Genomic DNA, 19,584 nt, shown 5'->3' with positions numbered 1-19,584 from the left:
GGTACGTGATGGTCATATTGGGAAAACTGGAAGACGTGGGTGATATCTTCTGTTCGAAAAAGATTAATCATATAAATGAAAAACTATATTCCGAATTTCATTTCATTCGATTAAACCGTTTGTGACATAGAACTAAAAATATAAATTTTTTATGATTTTTCAACAGTCTGTATCTTTCAAACCGAGCCGTTTCGGGAGAAATGATATAGGAGAAAAGTGTTTCTTTTGACCTCAAGAATCTACCGTTAAAATATTTGTACGAGTCAAAGACTCACCCTGTATATCAATGTTGACCAATATTGGTCAACATCGGATATAAACAGTCAGTATCACATAAATAACGTTTCATTGCATGAAATTCGCAGCTTCGATCATTCTTGTCAGCAATGTGCTGACAAAAATACACAAATTATACTGCATCTCATCCATACTTTTTAAGTCTGCTTTACGGTCCCAAAACATTCAAGCAACTGCCTCGGCCATCATTACTCAGGCGCTCTTCGATCATCGGCACTATTATCGAGATTATTATCTGTAATCTCCAATAATTGTCAAAATAAACAAGGAATTTTATGGCTCTATCTGGAAATTTCAATTTCCATAATATTCCGGACATAAATAATTTTTATGCTTATACTGATTGCTGGGGAAAGTGCCGCGGTTATAAGTTGAATAAATTAAGCTTGCTTGTAGCTTTGCGTTTTTACGCAGATAAACGTCGATCATTGGATATCTTTTTTCAATGAAGAAAAGCAAGAGGATGTTTGTAGCTCACGTGTACCACACTCATTTTTAACTGACGAGAGTTCTTTGAAGAAAAAGGAAATGCACAAATAAAATCTATTAAGAAGATGCATGAAAATTGATGGCATTAACAATTGCAGTTTTTCTTGCAACAAGAATTCTTGTCTTGATGACAAACTTCTTGTCTTGTCTTGAGAAAAAAGTCAAGAGATTTAAGAAAATCTTATCTTGGCTTGAATCTTGTGTATCAAATCAGTCCAAACAGAAGATTTTTGTTATGGGAAACTATGTACATATGCCTGAAGTGAAAGTCTTTTGTGGTAGGAGAAAAAAATAATTACTTTCTAACTAGAGCTATAGCCTAATTAAAGATCAAGTCGCCAAAAGTGACTGTGGACATTCCAGGGGCGGGTATAATAATTTTTATGGTCGATTTCAAGAATATGAAAGATGAACCAATAATTTTTCGAAGTTCGATGTCTCTATGTCTCATCATTCCTCTGTTCACCAGGAGGTCTATAAACACCGGTTCTATCCAGCGATACCCATACTTTTTCATCAAGATCCCATTTTCCTGAAAATTCCACACAGTTCAGTTCCCTGTGTCTCCCACAATTCGCCAAATAGGGGTCACAGGGTCTAAACTCACGATTTATCCGGCAAAGCCCCCTTGATTACATAACAAACGCAAAATAATAGCGTAACAGCAACATTTTCGCTAATTTCGCAGCACAACAAAAGCACGAATAAACTAACCATTGTTTTACAACAAATACCTAATAACACACCATGACCACAGCCAGACGTTAGTTTATACAATGTTTATATAGAATTAATAACCAAGTAGATACTCAAAATTATTATATTCAGAGAGTTTATCTCTATTACATCGAATGGTATAATTAAATGCGAAATGTTGTATAATTTCGACGATGCATTAAGAATTAATAAGCTGCACGAAGGCTGTTATTTCTGCAGATCCGTTGGATCGAATTACAACTAATTGTCTGGACGAAATCACAAATTAGACAATATTTCGAAATATACGGTGATGCGACGTTAGGATGGATGATTGAACGGGTGTTCACAAAATATAATTCTGGTCCTAGAATTTAAACGCACACTGCCTAGTCTGAAACCGAAAAGGGAATCGGAAATCATTATCTGTATTAATATTGTTTTCATTCTTATGTGTAAACCTGATCCATTTGTTTATTTCATTGTGTTACCTCACATTCTGCTCTATCTAGATACGTTTTATTGAATGCCATCATTTTAAAATAGTTTGGAAATGTCTGTCTGTAAAAAATAATCTGAAATTATTATACTGAAGCACATCATTCTCCATAAGACAAAATCCAAAAACTCCTTTCTCCTTCTTTCTACCATGATGGTTGACGAAGTGAGAATAATCTGAAAAAAAAATGAAAAAAACTAGAGGGGTATTGAATTTTATATTACTCAACAAATAAAATTGTATATACGAGAATATGTATATTGAAAAATTCTTAGCTTATTATAGAACCAAACAAAATTTCAATGTCAAAATATTTTATAACTCAACATATTCTCCTCTTTATTGGATACATTTATTGCAGCAAACCTGCAACGTCTCTAAACCTTCCAAAAAAAAAAATGTTTCTTCTTGCTCTGCAAACCACACCTCCACAGCTCTTATAACCTCCTCGTTGGAAGAAAATTTACGATTTTTCAACCTTTTTTTCAGTTGAGGAAAGAGATGATAGTCGGATGGAGCCAAATCTGATGAATAAGAGGGGTGTTCTATTATTTCAAACCCTAAATCACAAATTTTTTGCATGACAACATGAGATTTGTGTGCAGGAACGTTGTCCTGCAAAAGCAAAACACCTTTGGATATCTTTCAGCGTCTTTTCTCTTTAATTTTTTCCCGTAGAGTGGTCAGTAATGTAGAATAGCAATCTCCGGTTATTGTTCTACCCTTATCCAAAAAATCAATCATGATTACTACATGGCAATACCAAAAAACTGAAGCAAGAACTTTTCCAGCAGATTTTTGGACACGAAACTTCTTAGGTCTTGGAGATGGAGTGTCGCCATTCCATCGATTGTTGCTTTGTTTCTGGATCGTAGAAATGTACCCAAATCTCATCTATATACTAACAATTCGGTCTACATCGTTTTCAAATCGAGCACAGATCGAACGCGATGCTTCTACCCTTGCACGCTTTTGGTCAACATTCAAACATTTGGGGATCCACTTTGAAGCAGTTTTTCTCTTTTCTCTTTTGAAGCTGGCAGTCCAATTTTTCACGGTCGCATACGAAGATCATCAAGGGTATTATCAAAGAGTAACCTGGTTACTCTTTGGTATTATCAAAGAGTAGTTGTTACTCTTTGGTATTATCTTCGTAAATCTGCTTACCTCTCAACCCTTTTGAATACAGGTACTTGATGAAGGCTCGATACTCCTGTATATTGTGAAAATCGAAAATTTTTTCGATTTTCACAATTTCGGTGGACATCTTCTTTCTTTCAATTCATTGCGTAACTCTGGTGTACTTTTTTTGACCTCAAACTTCACACTGACACTTCTAATGAGTTATTATTCGTTGCTATGGTAACGCAATATTTTTTTTCATGCATGGAATGTATTCCAAGACTGCGAAACTGCCAACTGTCGGCGAATATGAGGTGGTACGATGTTTGAAAGAGAAGGTAACCAATGCGGAGGTGTATATTTGATGGTTCCAATGCCAATCCTCATAGAATCATCCAGTAGGGTATCGATTTTATTGACGTGAGCACTGTTGAACCAAATGGAGCAACAGTATTCAGTAGCAGTAAAAACTGAGGCCAAAGCTGCCGTACAAAGTGTGTTGGTAGTTGGCATGAGGACCCCATGAAGTACCATCTAATTCTGAAGTAATATACCTAATGTTAAATGATGCAAGGAAAAGCATTAACTAAGGAATCTCACTGACAGGTAGTATACCTATTATGACAATATAAGCTTAAGAAATTTCATATTTTTGTGAACCTTTATCGAGCGGCTTTATCTTTGTTTGTGTTAGACGCTTTGCTAAACTGATTTGCCTGTCGTGACTTTATTGCTTTGTCAATTTGAGTAGTCTCTCTACAGTCTCCCTGCCACTTGATTTTATGTTCGTTTTTTGTAAAATTTGTTTCCAAACTCGGTAAAAAAGACGGATCGACGTGTGGGTCTAATTTTGTGACATAACTCTGTCATAGGACGTTTATCGTTTATAATCTCTTCACCCGCGGCGAAATTTCATTTATGATGTTCCCATAAAATAAGGCACCTGTCCAGTGATTTAGGGACACCTGTACGTCCCCGAAGATTATTATTATAATACTCGTGTCTGGTTTCACATCCAATGACAGGTGATGTGTCTGAAAATGGTCGGAGATTATCTTGGTAGTTCAAGTTGTTTTAATTGTACACTGTTTGTCGGGAATGAGGTTAATAATGTTTGCTCCAACGTAATGAGGAGAAGAACATTATTTTTAAGCATTTGTATGCCGAGAAAGGTCGTCGGGAATGGTCCCCTAAAATTTTCTACACTGTTGGATGTTGTAAGGCAGCAGAGTGCGGTTTTATCACGTTTGCACTGAAAAAAAATTGTATACTGGAATTGCCTGTAAATTGAAATCCTGTTACATAAAAACTACTTTTGTAACAGAAACTGGAAACATACCGTCGACCTAACATTTCGATTCCTGTCGAACTGGAGTATGTTGTGTGAACAGGAAGAAATGTAGGGTTTGCAGGAACCAAAACTTTGGTATTCTCTATAATGGATTACTGATATAGGGAAACAATATTTTGTTGATGCAGCTAGACTGAAATGTGATCATTACAGGAACTGTTGTAATAACAAATAGTTTTTCTGTTGCGCTACACTTTTGTTAGAGAAACTGGAAACATACTGTCGACCCAACATTTCGATTCCTGTTAAACTAGATGGAGTATGTCTTGTGAACAGGAAGAAATGTAGGGTTTGCAGGAACCAAAACTTTGGTATTCTCTATAATGGATTCCTGTTATAGGGAAATAATATTTTATTGATGCAGCTAGACTGAAATGTGATCATTACAGGAACTGTTGAGTTTATAGAAGGAATAACGAAGTTTTCTGCTTTTGCGTTAGTACAAGGAACGCGTTTGGGACGCTGGTTACTTGAGATCGTTTCGCCTGTAAATTAATTTTAGTGCTGATGGGTGTTCTAGGATGATTTCAAAACTTGGAGAGCGAGCATTTCAAAAATCGATTATTCGAATAAAAATCCTTGTTTGCGTATATGTAGGTCGTTAAAAGGGATGAAGAACGAAGCCAATACCTCCTACTAGTGTGTGCACTTTGAAACTTCCACTGTATGACAGAATGTGAGTGTACTATTATATTAGACTAAATTTTTTGAGCTTTTATAGTCTTGAATGGCTTTAGATGATCACCATCTTTCATTCTTTTTTCTAGCTAGCAAAGAGCAAATGAACATTATTGCTGAATTTGAGCCACAAGCAGAAGGTGAAGAAAAGTTAGTCCTAGAGGCCATCTAGGATACAGGCAGCTGAGAGCTTCATAACTCACATCAAGTCCACTACCGAAATTGAAGATACTGTCAGTGAACGTCGAGGAAAAATGACAGGTTTGAAAAACCATTCACGGCCATCAGCCGTTTATAATAATCGCGGGAAATGAGCTCAACAAAATTACCAATTATGTAACTGTCGATCAATTTTTTACAAACCTTCCGAGGTATGTATAGATCACATTTACTTATAGTAATAATAAATATTTTATAAAGAATATCTTATTTTTATTTTTGCCCGATCGATGGAGTATTTTTTATTACCAATGAAAAATATGCTACATTCAATATAATGTGTTGTATAAAATAACAAAAAATTCCAGGGAATTAAACAGAAAGTAGGTTGAATGGTAGAGGAAAGTCCTGGTTCATATAACAAGTATTTCCTTTCAAATTCAAAAAATCAAACTGTCATAAAAGAAGTTTTACATTATGAAGTATAACTTCATATTCCAGTGTAGTCTGAGCTTTCATTGCTTATACATAACAGGAATATTTTGTTGTATAAAACGAATAATACTGTGAATTCAGTTCAGTAGGTATGTACGTTTGATTTTACAAGAATTAATTCCTGTACTTTGTGAAAGAATTAATTCCTGTAGCTGCTAAAATTGATTTCCATTGTAACAGGAACTGTTCATCCTACAGGAATTGAGGTACTACAATCGTTTATTGAACATAACAGGAAATTACTTCTGTGCCTATTTATATTAGAATTTCCTGTTCTCTTTACTGTATTTTTGTAATGGTTACAAGATTAGTTTTTGAGTGATGATTGGATCTATGTCGATAAAACAGATATGGTGTTGGTATAGGCCCCTAGTGAAATGGTAACGTCTTATTTCTTCGACAGGGATGCCTCCAGATAGTACAGCAATTCATTACGGATATCTCCTAGCGCTCATCCATCATCCACCCATCTTCTTTCAAATCTCCGAATCCGCTCCTTCGTCCCATCCACCGCCGTCTTATCCGATCAAAGAGACGTCCGGTGTCAAAACCCGAATTTGTCATAGAACTTTATTTCCGTCGAACAAACGGCTTGTTTGCCGATATCTAATTTTGTGGCCACGCTCCATTCATTATCTCGAACGGTTGGTACAGAACACACCGCCGAGTGTTGTCTCTAATGGCGTTTTTTCTCGGGTCTAAATTCGAGAGCGTCGAAGGCGTCGCGGCGCTCGCGCTCGCAACGTCGCGCTGCCACAACGCGTACGCTGTTCACGACAAATGAAGCGGGGATTAACGGGTAAAAATAAGAAACGGCATGTTGACAGGGGCGGAATGGAGTCAGTAAAAAATAAGCAGACTGTTTCACGCAATTGGCGAATCCAAAAATCTAGACGCCTTCTGCCGACTGAATTCCGAAACTACTTTGTCAGTACTGCAAAATCAAAAGAAGTGAATAGAAATATTGATTCAGAAAAAATATTGGTAAAGGTTTTTACAACAGTGCTTTCAACTGGCAGGAGTTAGGTTGAAAAATATTAGAAATACAATTTCATAATTTTCATACTTCCAAATGAATGTTTTTTCTCATCTGTAAAACTTGTTCCATGAGTTTAATCATATTTATGTCCCTTGATATTTCAGTATCAGGAATACCTATATCATAACATGGAATTGAAATATTTTAAAAAGAAACTTCCACATAAACGCTTTATTTATCAAGATGTTTATTTTCTACCTCCTTCACAAACTCAGTATATGCTACCTCAACATTATTACCTAGGTTTACTTCAAGAAAGAATCTGTGAAATAATAGGAATTGGATCACCAATATCATCGCTCGATTTTATTCCACAATTCATCCCTTTCAAATGAAGTATTTCCAAAGAATAATTGATCTTTCTTTACGAAACTAAATCAATCAATTCACTTCCAATAATATAGATAAATATCTTGATTTACTAGAAAAACTCTGTTAGGCCGTACAAATCTCGAAGAGAGTTTCGCAGCGCCCTCAATGGTAATTGGATTCGCGAATATATTGCTCATATTTTTCGTATTCTTCCAGAGAATACTAGATATGGACCGTATATAACAAAGTGTTGCCAAACTTGAACCAAAAATTGTGACCAGTACCTAATAAGCACATACACATCCATTGCACACATCCATTACCACATTCAAATGTGGTAGAGGTTGTTGAATAGAGGTTGAATTAGGTGTTTTTCGAAACCTAAATTCAACCACACATTGATTTCACCAGTTTCACCAACGTGTATAATTAAACTCCTTGCTCGTTACTATATTGCTACCAAGAAGAGACGTGTCTTCATCGTGCTTTCACAACGTCCGAGGATATATTGAGGAATTCTGAGCCTATTATAGAACCAAACAAAATTTCAATGTCAAAATATTTTATTACTCAACATATTCTCCTCTTAATTGGATACATTTATTATAGCGAACCTGCAACGTCTCCAGACCTTTCAAAAAAAATGTTTCTTCTTGCTCTGCAAACCAGACCTCCACAGCTTCTATTACCTCCACGTTGGAAGAAAATTCACGACCTTTTGAACTTTTTTCAGTTGGGGAAAGAGATGACAGTAGGATGGAGCCAAATCTGGTGAATAAGGGGGGTGTTCTAGTAATTCAAACCCTAAATTACGAATATTTTGTATGGCAACATGAGATTTGTGGGCAAAGGCGTTGTCCTGCAAAAACAAAACACCTTTGGATAGCTTTCCGAGTCTTTTCTCTTCAAGTTTTTCCCTTAGAGTGGTCAGTTATGTCGAATAGTAATCTCCGGTTATTGTTCTACCCTTATCCAAAAAATCAATCATGATTACTCCATGGCAATCCCAAAAATCTGAAGCAAGAGCTTTTCCAGCAGATTTTTGGACACGAAACTTCTCAAGTCTTGGAGAACCAGAGTGTCGCCATTCCATCGATTTTTGCTTTGTTTCTGGATCGTAGAAATGTACTCAAGTCTCATCCATAGTAATAATTCGGTTTAAGAAGTCTATATCGTTTTCAAATCGAGCACAGATCAAACGCGATGCTTCTACCCTTGCACGCTTTTGGTCAACATTCAAACATTTGGGGATCCATTTTGAGGCAAATTTTCTCATGTCCAAATTGACGTGAACTATATGATGAACGCGTTCGTATGAAATATACACTGCTTCAGATATCCGTCTTAGCCCAATTTGAAAGTCTGATAAAATCATGTCATGAACTGCATCGATATTTTAGAGGACTGACACAGAAACTGGCCTTCCCGATCGGTCATCATCTTCAATGGAAAATTTACCTTTTTTGAAGCTTGCAGTCCAATTTTTCACGGTCGCATACGAAGGACATTGATCACCAAGGGTATTGAGCATATCTTCGTAAATCTGCTTACCTTTTAACCCTTTTGAATACAAGTTTTAAATACAGCTCGATACTGCAATTTTTCGATTTTCACAATTTTCGGTGGACATCTTCTTTCTTTCAATTTATTGCGTAACTCTGGCTTACTTTCTTGATCTAAAACTTCACACTGACACTTCTAATGAGTTATTGTTCGTTGCTATGGTAACGCAAAATTTCTTTATGCATAGAACTGGTCTAGGCTAACTAGATATCGATACATCCTCGTTTGATATCAGACTGAAACCTCTTGTTGCACCTTCTCTTATCCTGTCATCATAAGAAAAAACTGTCAAATAATTAAGATAAGCCTTTATCACTTGATCCATAGGCATTAAATCTTAATCAGTGGCTTCCAGCGTTTCAAATTTTAACCAAAAATATTTTCAGCGTGACGCATCCGTTAAAAAACGCTGGAATACCGTCCTGGACGCCTGCAACTAGCGTCGGTTTTTCCTGTTCATCTGAAACGACGCCTCCTGGAATTCACTAATGAGCAGTTGGCTTGGCGTCGCGCGCCGTAACCATGGCTACGACGTCGGCCGCCTTCTCGTCACACGAGACCGACGTCTCTTCTCTCCACGGGGATTCGCACCCGATCTGTCGGGTAATAGGCCGCGAAATTCTGGAAAACAGGGTTGCCAATTCGTCGTGTGGAAAATCCACAAATGGATTCCCGGAAATTCCCCGTTGGAATCTCGGAAATCCCGTGAAAATACGGGAAATATGGCAAATCTGGAATCATCACCCTAAATATTCCTCCCACAATATATTATGATTAAGTCTTATCGCTTATCGGAATAAGAACTCCCCCATCGACCGAAAATATCCCCTTTGCTGGGAAAAATAGTGGCAGTTTGGCAACGCTGGACCAAAAGGCCGGAAAAGGGGGTCGGCTATTTCGGAAGTTCAAAGAGTTGCATTTATTGGTCCCGACTCTTAAATGTCACGGAAAATTAGGGGGGAAGCGTAAATTGGGGAGCCGAAAGAGCTTGATGGGGAAATATGGCAGGTTATTACTGGAAAAAATGATTTATAAACTGCTTTCTTTTGATGATGATCAAAAGGAGGCAGGATATTTTTTTCGAGCCTTTGTGAATGCTCTCTGGTGGCATTATTGGAATTTTCTTTTTGCATGCTCTCATCAGATTGGAAGAAAGTATCTCTGAACAAAATGTACATTTTCTTTGTGACCAGGAATACTTTTATTCACTTAATTTATAGTAATGATGCACTGAGTTGATCTATTGTAGCGTTGCCACAATGGGAAATTCTCCTCAATGTGGGTTATCACAGCATATGCAAGTTTAAACTGAATAATTATGAGGTTCATTAATGAATTTTTCAAATGCACCGAGGAAACTATTCAAAATCATTCTATAAATATGAAGGTTTAAAATTTAAATCGCTTCGTTTCTAGTTCACGATTTGCCTACAGCGCCTACTAGAAAACAGAAAGAACAATGGCTTGTTTTTAAAATAACAGCTGTTGATCTACAGGCGCGTACTTACTGGCGAGCTTCAACTGCAACCGGCCATAAAAATCCCATAAAATTTTACGACCTTCCTCGTTCGTCGCAGACTTCATAGACAGCCATCTTTGTCTATCTCATTAAGATAGTGTATTTGTTGTCCTTTATTATTAACGCATATTTCAATCGTTGTTGCCAACTGGTGCAATAGAAAAGAAACGCTTTAAATTTTAAATACCCATTTTTATATTTCATTTTCAAGTACTTAAAATAATTTTTGTTGGAAAACGGTTGAAATGGTTATTTTGAAATGTGACGTTTCAAGGATATTTCATAAAAATACATCATTTTCGTCAGAAGGAGTATTCCCTATTTCTACAAACATCAGTGGTCTTTGCAAGATAAAATAAAAGCTCCTCCATTCATTGAGAAGCATCCTTGGTTCTGTCGAATAAAATTTTATCACGGTGTAGAAAATGAAATTTGTCTCAATTTGTGTGAGATAACGTGCCGAAAGAGTTGTCATGGAAGTTATCAATGGAGAACCTCTTTTCCTAAAATTGATACATAACCTGAGATAGCGCGAAAGCAATACCTGTGTTATCTTGAGGTTCCCACGAGGTGGACAAGAACAAGACCTGCCGAGACACAAAGGTGTTGTTGGCCGCAGACAACTCAGCCAACAGATTCACTGAAAAATAATTAGCATCAAAATTAGAAATTTTCAACAAAAATACACATCAGGAGCATGAAGTAAATGCAAGTGAAAAAAATATCTACACTGAACCATTTTTAAACAGGAAATTTTCACACAGAAAGTAAAAACGGACAAAAGTAGTGAATAGTTATTTTCGTAACAAGTGCGAAAAGTTTTCTTTTCTTGCTGTTATTATTCAAGATTTCTTCGTTATAGGTATTGCGTTTTTACGATCTTTTTATTCCTTCGTCGATTTTGTTGAACTTTTAACATTTTTCATGACATATTATTTTCAATTTATGTACTTTTTTTCTTCTTCATACACAGGTTGAGTCTTTGACTCGTACAGATATTTTAACAGTAGATTTTCGAGGTCAATAGATACACTTTTTTTATACCATTTTTTACGATTCGGACCTGATCAAAAGATATAACCATTTCAAGTTTTCATAATGAGCTGTGCCTCCCATAGAAAAACAAAATTACCCTCACAATAACTAGATGAATCTGTGCCACAACAAATCTGTTGATTTTTTAAACAGAGTTGTATTCAGCCAAAGCACCCAATTTTTTCACAGAGATTTTTTATTTTTCATCATCAAATTACTCGAAAACGGCGCATTATACGAAAAAATATGAAGAATACTTTTATATTCATCAAATATGTGAAAAACTTTATTTCAAAATTCATTTCATTCGTTAAAATCGTTTGTGAGATGTGATGTGAACTAAAAATAACATATTTGTAATGGTGTTTCAACAGCCTGTATCTTTCAAACCGAGTCGATTCGGAAGAAATGGTGAAGGAAGAAAGTGTTTCTTCTGACGCAGAGAATCTACTGTTGAAATATTTGAATGAGTCAAATTCTTTTTCCTCACCCTGTATAATTTTCATAATTCTAGTGAGGCTTTTTGTATATTGATTTGCGACGAATGAATTAATATGTAGATACTTATATTCCATCATCAGTTATGCTTTCAAATTATCAAGTACTAAATAAGAAAAATTTATGTTAGTTTTGGTGGTCAGTTTATTTTCCTCCTAACGAAACAGTTGAAAATCGATTGGATAGGAATTCCCACATGAAGGACGCTGGAAATTATCCAAAATTCACCTATTCAGCTATACATAGGTAAACAGATGCAGACACCAATTTCTTCTTCTTGATCATTGATTATCTGTTGGGCCTTTAGATATAGTAATAAAGTGATCCTTGAATAATGTCGTGTGCTAACTCCGTATGCATCTGGCAGAGTTGGTGGTTTCCTATTATTAGACAGGAGGACAGACAGTAGTCGATTTCGATGCAGAGTCCGCACATATATACACGTCAAGGGAAGATTCCAATAGCATATCACGATATCAACTGTAGCACATACCAGCTTCTAAACTGGAGCTTATAAATGATCTGACGTTTTATCTAGTAGCCACATCTACTCTTTCGTTCGGTCTCATTCAGTTCTCAAGTGTTCGGTAGGCGAAGCTGAGGTAATAAATTATGTTATCAGCAGGTCTGGATGAGTCTGAAAGAATGGGAAAAAGGAGATTTACCTGTGGGCCTTGTGAACATTTGCGCGAAATGGACTTGATGGTATGATGCAAGAGCTTGGGGAAAAACGCCAGGGAAAAACCTTTGTTTGTAAGAAATGAAACTGTCAACAAAATAAGCTGAAATATTTCATATTGAAGGGCATCTCGCACTGCAAAAATTGATCCTTTCCTCGAAAAAGAAAGAATCCAGAGAGTCTTCTCCAAGTTACCAGAAAATTTTATCTGGAATAAGAAAACAAAAGCAGAAAAATGTGAGATAATAATATATCAGATTGAACTAAAATTCACAACCTAATTCAAAAAAGATTCGGAAACTAAATGGACAGCTCTATAACCATCCTAGAATTCATAAATGGGACAATGATTAAACAGATGGTTTATGGTTTCTTCTGGTTCGCCGCATTCACAACTAGGGCTTTCAACTACGAGGATGTATTGATATCTAGTTAGCCTAGACCAGTTCCATGCATAAAAAAAAATATTGCGTTACCATAGCAACTAAAAATAATTCATTAGAAGTGTAAGTGTGAAGTTTGAGTACAAAAAAGTAAACCAGAATTACGCAATCAATTAAAAGAAAGAAGATGTCCACCAAAATTGTGAAAATCGAAAAATTGTATCGAGCCATCATCAAGTACCTGTATTTAAAAGGGTTAAGAGGTAAGCAGATTTACGAAGATATGCTTAATACCCTGGTGGGTGATCAATGTCCTTCGTATGAGACCGTGAAAAATTAGACTGCAAGCTTGAAAAGAGGTAAATTTTCAATCGAAGATGAACTGATCGGGAAGACCAGTTTCTGTGTCAGTCCCCGAAAATATCGATGCAGTTCATGACATGATTTTATCAGACCGTCGAATTGGGCACAAACATATCTGAAACACTGAATATTTCATACGAACGCGTTCATCATATAGTTCACGTCAATTTGGACATGAGAAAAATTGCTTCAAAATGGATACCCAAATGTTTGAATGTTGAACAGAAGCGTGCAAGGGTAGAAGCATCGCGTTCGATCTGTGCTCGATTTGAAAACGACATAGACTTCTTAACCGAATTGTTACTATGAATGAGACTTGGTACATTTCTACGATCCAGAAACAAAGTAACAACCGATGGAATGGCTCTGGTTCTCCAAGACCTATGAAGTTTCGTGTCCAAAAATCTGCTGGAAAAGTTCTTGCTTCAGTTTTTTTGGATTGCCATGGAGTAATCGTGATTGATATTTTGGACAAGGGTAGAACAATAACCGGAGATAACTATTCGACATTACTGGACACACTACGGGAAAAAATTAAAGAGAAAAGACGCGGAAAGCTATCCAAAGGTGTTTTGTTTTTGCAAGACAACGCCCTTGCACACAAATCTCATGTTGCCATGCAAAAAATTCGTGATTTAGGGTTTGAATTACTAGAACACCCCCCTTATTCACCAGATTTGGTTCCATCCGACTATCATCTCTTTCCTTAAGGGTAAAAAAGTTCAAAAGTTCGTGAATTTTCTTCCAACGAGGAGGTAATAAAAGCTGTGGAGGTCTGGTTTGCAGAGCAAGAAGAAACTTTTTTTTTGAAAGGTCTAGAGACGTTGCAGGTTCTCTGTAATACAAGTATCCAATTAAGAGGAGAATATGTTGAGTAATAAAATATTTTGACATTGAAATTGTGTTTGGTTCTATAGTAGGCTAAGAATTTTTCAATATATCCTCGTATTAACCCAAACGGGTCAACAATATTCAGCAGCCCTAAAAACCAAAGCCAGGGCTGCCGTTCAAAGAGTAGTTGCATCAGCACCCAATAAAATAGGATGTTATTCCCAGTTTTCAACTTCAGACGCAAATTTTCCAAATACGCTTCGAAATTCAGCGAGAAAACCAGCTCAGTTCCTCGATTTTTTGGATTGAAGTTGAGGATATGAACGGCGTGAAGCTTGCAGAGTTTCTCAGTTCGTTTTCTGAAGCCAACATGTCCCTAAATGAGCTGATGCCAATGAATCAATATGATAATCCCAGAAACTGCCCCAAATTTTTCATCTTCGATTTCGAAAATGGAAAATGAAGATTAAATAACACAGGCCAACACACATTTTGGCATCAGATCTAGTTTTTGAGATTTTTTGAAAAAATTGTGTATATAATTTACATTATAATTGTTATAATATATGATATTACTATTGACAGTTAAAAAAAACAAAGACACATGGATTTAAGTATTTATTGCAAAAACTTAATTTACATAATTACATTAGTCACTAATCACATAAAAATTTTCTTTTATTCGATTTTCTAGAATGGAGTTTACTAGGGCAGTCTCGCTGAAGGCTCCAACAGTAGTCCGCCATCATGTGGCTATCCCATCGTCCTTGATAACGATCTTCCATAGTTTTAATATCCTGATGGAATCTTTCCCCCTGTTCTTCACTACAATCACCTAAGTTTTCTGGAAAACGATTTAGGTGGCTGTGGAGGTAGTGAACTTTTATACTCATGTTACAGCCGAGAATATTAAAATTTGAAAGCATAGTTTCTACAAATTCTACGTAATTCTCTGCTTTATGATTGCCAAGAAAAGTTTGTACTACTTGAACAAAAGAACTCCAAGCGTTAGATTCAGTCTCGTTCATTGATGTGGTGAATTGTGGATCTTTAACAAGTTGCCTTATTTGAGGACCATCAAATATACCAGCTTTTAGTTTTTCCGTGCTAATGCCAGGAAATTTACGTGACAAATACCCAAAACAATTTCCATCTCGATTTAAAGCCTTCACAAATTGCTTCATTAGGCCTAGCTTGATATGCAAGGGCGGAAGTAAGATTTTTTCTCTTGAAACCAAAGGTTCGTTGATCACGTTTTGTATTCCTTGAATCATGACATCTCTTGAAGGCCAATTTTTGTTAACCCAATGCTCATTTTTAGCTCTGCTGTCCCAAAGACACAAAAAACAAGGATATTTTGTATAACCACTCTGCTGTCCAAGGAGGAAGTTAATCATTTTTAAATCAACACAAATTGACCACTGATGTTCTTCGAATTTAATTTTTTTCAAAACTAATGTTATTGTTTCATATTCTTCCTTCATGGTAGTAGAATAACCAATAGGAATTGAGCCATATTTGATTAAGTATAATAGGTACATATTTATCTCTTTATTTATTGTCCTTTATCAGAAAAAAATATACCATTTAACCTGTAACGTGTATCTCAGAAACTAGAGCTGATAGAAAAAATCTGGTGGCATTTTTGGAATCAGCACATTAAAAACATCTAAAATCAGATGTTAGATTTCCGGCACCAAATTTTTTTTTCATTTTGTTGGCCTGTGTAATTTGCATGATTCGTAAATTTGCGCCGCTCCTGCCGTTGAAAAATGGTCGCGTTTTCGCATCCCGCCGATGAAATATGGCCCGCGATCTTCCAGAGATGCAAATTAGCAGCATTCCCTTACGGCCGCGCTGTCGTTAAAGTGCACCGCTGCAACTTGTTGGGTGCGTGGTGGCACCCCATAAATCGCGACCCGCTCACCGGTCGGATGTTAATGATTTAGGGGACAAAGTTGGCGTCGTGTACGTAGAAGGTTCGTGAAAACGACGGTAATATGGAGCGATATATACGACCGCATCTGCAGAGACGATCTGCATGAATGGGCAGAAATAGCATCTATCGCAGGAGCAGAAATGCCGTGCTATCGCTGAGGATCGGATGCGAGATCCATCTGGAGCCTTATTCAATATTCACGAACGCGAATTCATCCGGGAAAAGATTCTGGGACTGTCTAATTACCATTTTGTAACTAAAACCTCATTTGTAACCTATGTACAAGGATGTATTGATATCTAGTTAGCCTAGACCAGTTCCAGGCATAAAAAAAATTGCGTTACTATAGTAACGAACAATAACTCATTTGCGTCAGTGTGAAGTTTCAGATCAATAAAGTCAAAAATAAAATAAAAGAAAGAAATTGTGAAAATAGAAAAAATTGGAGTATCGAGCTAGCATCAAGTACCTGTATTTAAAAGGGTTAAGAGGTAAGCACATTTACGAAGATATGCTTAATACTCTTGGTGATCAATGTTCTTCGTACGCGATCGTGAAAAATTGCACTGCAAGCTTCAAAAGAGGTAAATTTTCCATTGAAAATGATGACCGATCGGGAAGGCCAGTTTCTGTGTCAATCCCCGAAAATATCGATGCAGTTCATGACATGATTTTATCATACCGTCGAATTGGGCTGAAACGGATATCTAAAGCACTGAATATTTCATACGAACTCGTTCATCATATAGTTCACGTCAATGAACATGAGAAAAATTACTGCAAAATGGATCCCCAAATGTTTGAATGTTGACCAAAAGCGTGCAAGGGTAGAAGCATCGCGTTCGATCTGTGCTCGATTTGAAAACGTTGTAGACTTCCTAAACCGAATTGTTACTATGGATGAGACTTGAGTACATTTTTACGATCCAGAAACAAAGCAACAATCGATGGAATGGCGACACTCTGGTTCTCCAAAACCTAAGAAGTTTCGTGTCCAAAAATCTGCTGGAAAAATTCTTGCTTCAGTTTTTTGGGATTGCCATGGAATAATCATGATTGATTTTTTGGATAAGGATAGAGCAATAACCGGAGATTACTAACCGACATTACTGACCACTCTACGGGAAAAAATTAAAGAGAAAAGACGCGGAAAGCTATAAAAGGTGTTTTGTTTTTGCAGGACAACGCCCCTGCACACAAATCTCATGTTGCCATGCAAAAAATTTCTGATTTAGGGTTTGAATTACTAGAACACCCCCTTATTCATCAGATTTGGCTCATTCCGACTATCATCTCTTTTCTCAACTGAAAAAAAGTTTAAAAGGTCTTAAATTTTCTTCCAATGAGGGGGCAGAGCAAGAAGAAACAACGTCTAGAGACGTTGCAGGTTCGCTGTAATAAATGTATCCAATTAAGAGGAGAATATGTTGAGTAATGAAATATTTTGACATTGAAATTTTGTTTGGTTCTATAGTATACTAAGAATTTTTCAATATATCCTCGTAGCAATGTTCTAACCCGTACATTTCAGAAATGACCGCTTATCTGCTTGGAATTGGACCTATATCTCTACAGGGTGTCCCAGGATTATTGGGAATAAATTTGGATAAAAAATTCCCCCTGCAATTGCATGCGGATTAATAATGGTCAACAACAACAAGACCTCAGTTTAGCCTAGAAGAGGCTGACCACTGACCCGAGAAAGAGATCTTGAATAAGACCTGCTCCCCAGACAAAAAATGTTGTCTGATGATTACACTTTGCAGGCAGACGATATTATCTGCAAATTTCACAAGATACTTGAGCACATCCCGACATTGAAATTAGGGAGCACAATGAGAGAGTTTGGTAGTTGATTCTTATCTGATGTTCCAGCATCACGTTGGGTGTTTCGGCATTGATTAATTTCACTTGAGTGAAGGGAACTTGTTCATTTTTTTTTCATATCAACTGTGGAAATTGGTCTTTACTAAGGTTGGGTTATAATTAAAAACTAATGAAATATGTAGCATGAACTTTTAATAGCTACCGAGATTCTCGACAATCTAGTTTCTTCGCTATTAAAAGAAAAAATTAAATCTACAGGGTGAGTCTTTGTCTAGCAGAGATATTTTAAAAGTAGATTATTGAGGTAAAAATGATAGATATAGGGAAAGAGTGTTTCTTTTGTGCTCAAGAATCTACTTTTACAATATTTGTACGACTCAAAGACTCACTCTGTATGTGATTTATCTGCTTCAAGTATTCCATGTATTTCAAATACATTTTTCTTTCAATCAGAAAGCTAAAAGCTCCTGCAAATATGTTGTTAAGTTAACAAATACCTAATCTATGACGTATTCAACACAGTAACAGCTTTCTGTATGAAATTCAAAGAGATATGAACTAAATATTATGGACTGATGTCCAACCTTTCTGGAAACACCAAAATCAGTTGCCAGCCACTGAGACACATACACAAATAACAGTCGAAGCCATTTTTTTTATAAAGGAACGAACTACATAATTTACCAATATTTGGTGATCATTCAATGTGCGATATTCGAACTAATTAAAAGTAAATTCTTCTTCTGGTGGAGATAGGGTTGGCACTGTTGGCAATTCTCCTCAAAGGAATGAATTTCACATTATGCAGAATATGAAGTAACGGCCAATTACAAGGATATCTCTGATCGATTCCCGAATCAACTAATTGACTGAACAAACTGAAATTAAGCGATACGACCATCTGTGATCCTGACCACCAGATATTATTCGAATTAGAAAAAGCCGGAGTTTTATAGACGGAATTTATGTCCGCCAACTATCTCTCGATCATTTTCGGAACAGATCCAGTTTTTTTTTGCTCGCGAAAAATCGCCTATTAACTGAGGTATATGTTGAATCGTAATTTATCACCAGTAAAATAGAAGTTGGACCAGAGGAAATTTGCTTCAGTTGTCAACAAATGAATAGTTTACAGGACTAATTAAGGCGCTCTCTTATCGACGAGCGAATCTTTCCACGTAACGAAGTTGACCAAAAAGATGAATAAATTTGGAACACACCTCTGCGATGAACGTGCTCAACGAATCTAGGTTTCGAAAAAACTACGCTGTTTCATTATTCTTCTAAATTAAATATTCAGATTTGTAGTAGGATTTAATTATTCCGTTCAAAGAATAGATTGAAGATATTGGAAAAAATGACCAGGCCTTCATGAAGTTGACCGACAATCTGCAATTTTTTAATCAGTAGGGGATATTATACTGCGCAAAAAAATTAACGCACATTCTGAAAATCTCAATTTTAATGAAATTTAACTCTACATTGACTTTATAACTTATTTTTTATGTTCTCCCGGGAAGGTTTTGAACGAAACAAGACATATTAAATGGAAGAAAAATTCAGGATTTCACCGAATCTTATGTGAAAGAAGAGAAATGAACAATTTTCAAAATACTGAAATGCTGATAAGTGATATAATACTTGGTATTTCCACCCCTTGCGTTAATTACAGCTCGGCAACGACGGTTCATATCAAAATTGGTGATCTTAAAATGTTCTGATTTAATCCTTCCTAGATTTCTCCGAGTTGGATTCCTAAGTCATTAAGAGTAGCTGGATGATTTTCTGAACTTCTCAGCCTTCTATTGAG

Source organism: Coccinella septempunctata, chromosome 1, assembly GCF_907165205.1.
Source record: "Coccinella septempunctata chromosome 1, icCocSept1.1, whole genome shotgun sequence".
NCBI classification, from domain to species: Eukaryota; Metazoa; Arthropoda; class Insecta; order Coleoptera; family Coccinellidae; genus Coccinella; species Coccinella septempunctata.
The sequence above is the reverse complement of the archived record's forward strand: the minus strand, read 5'-3'. Positions refer to the sequence as shown.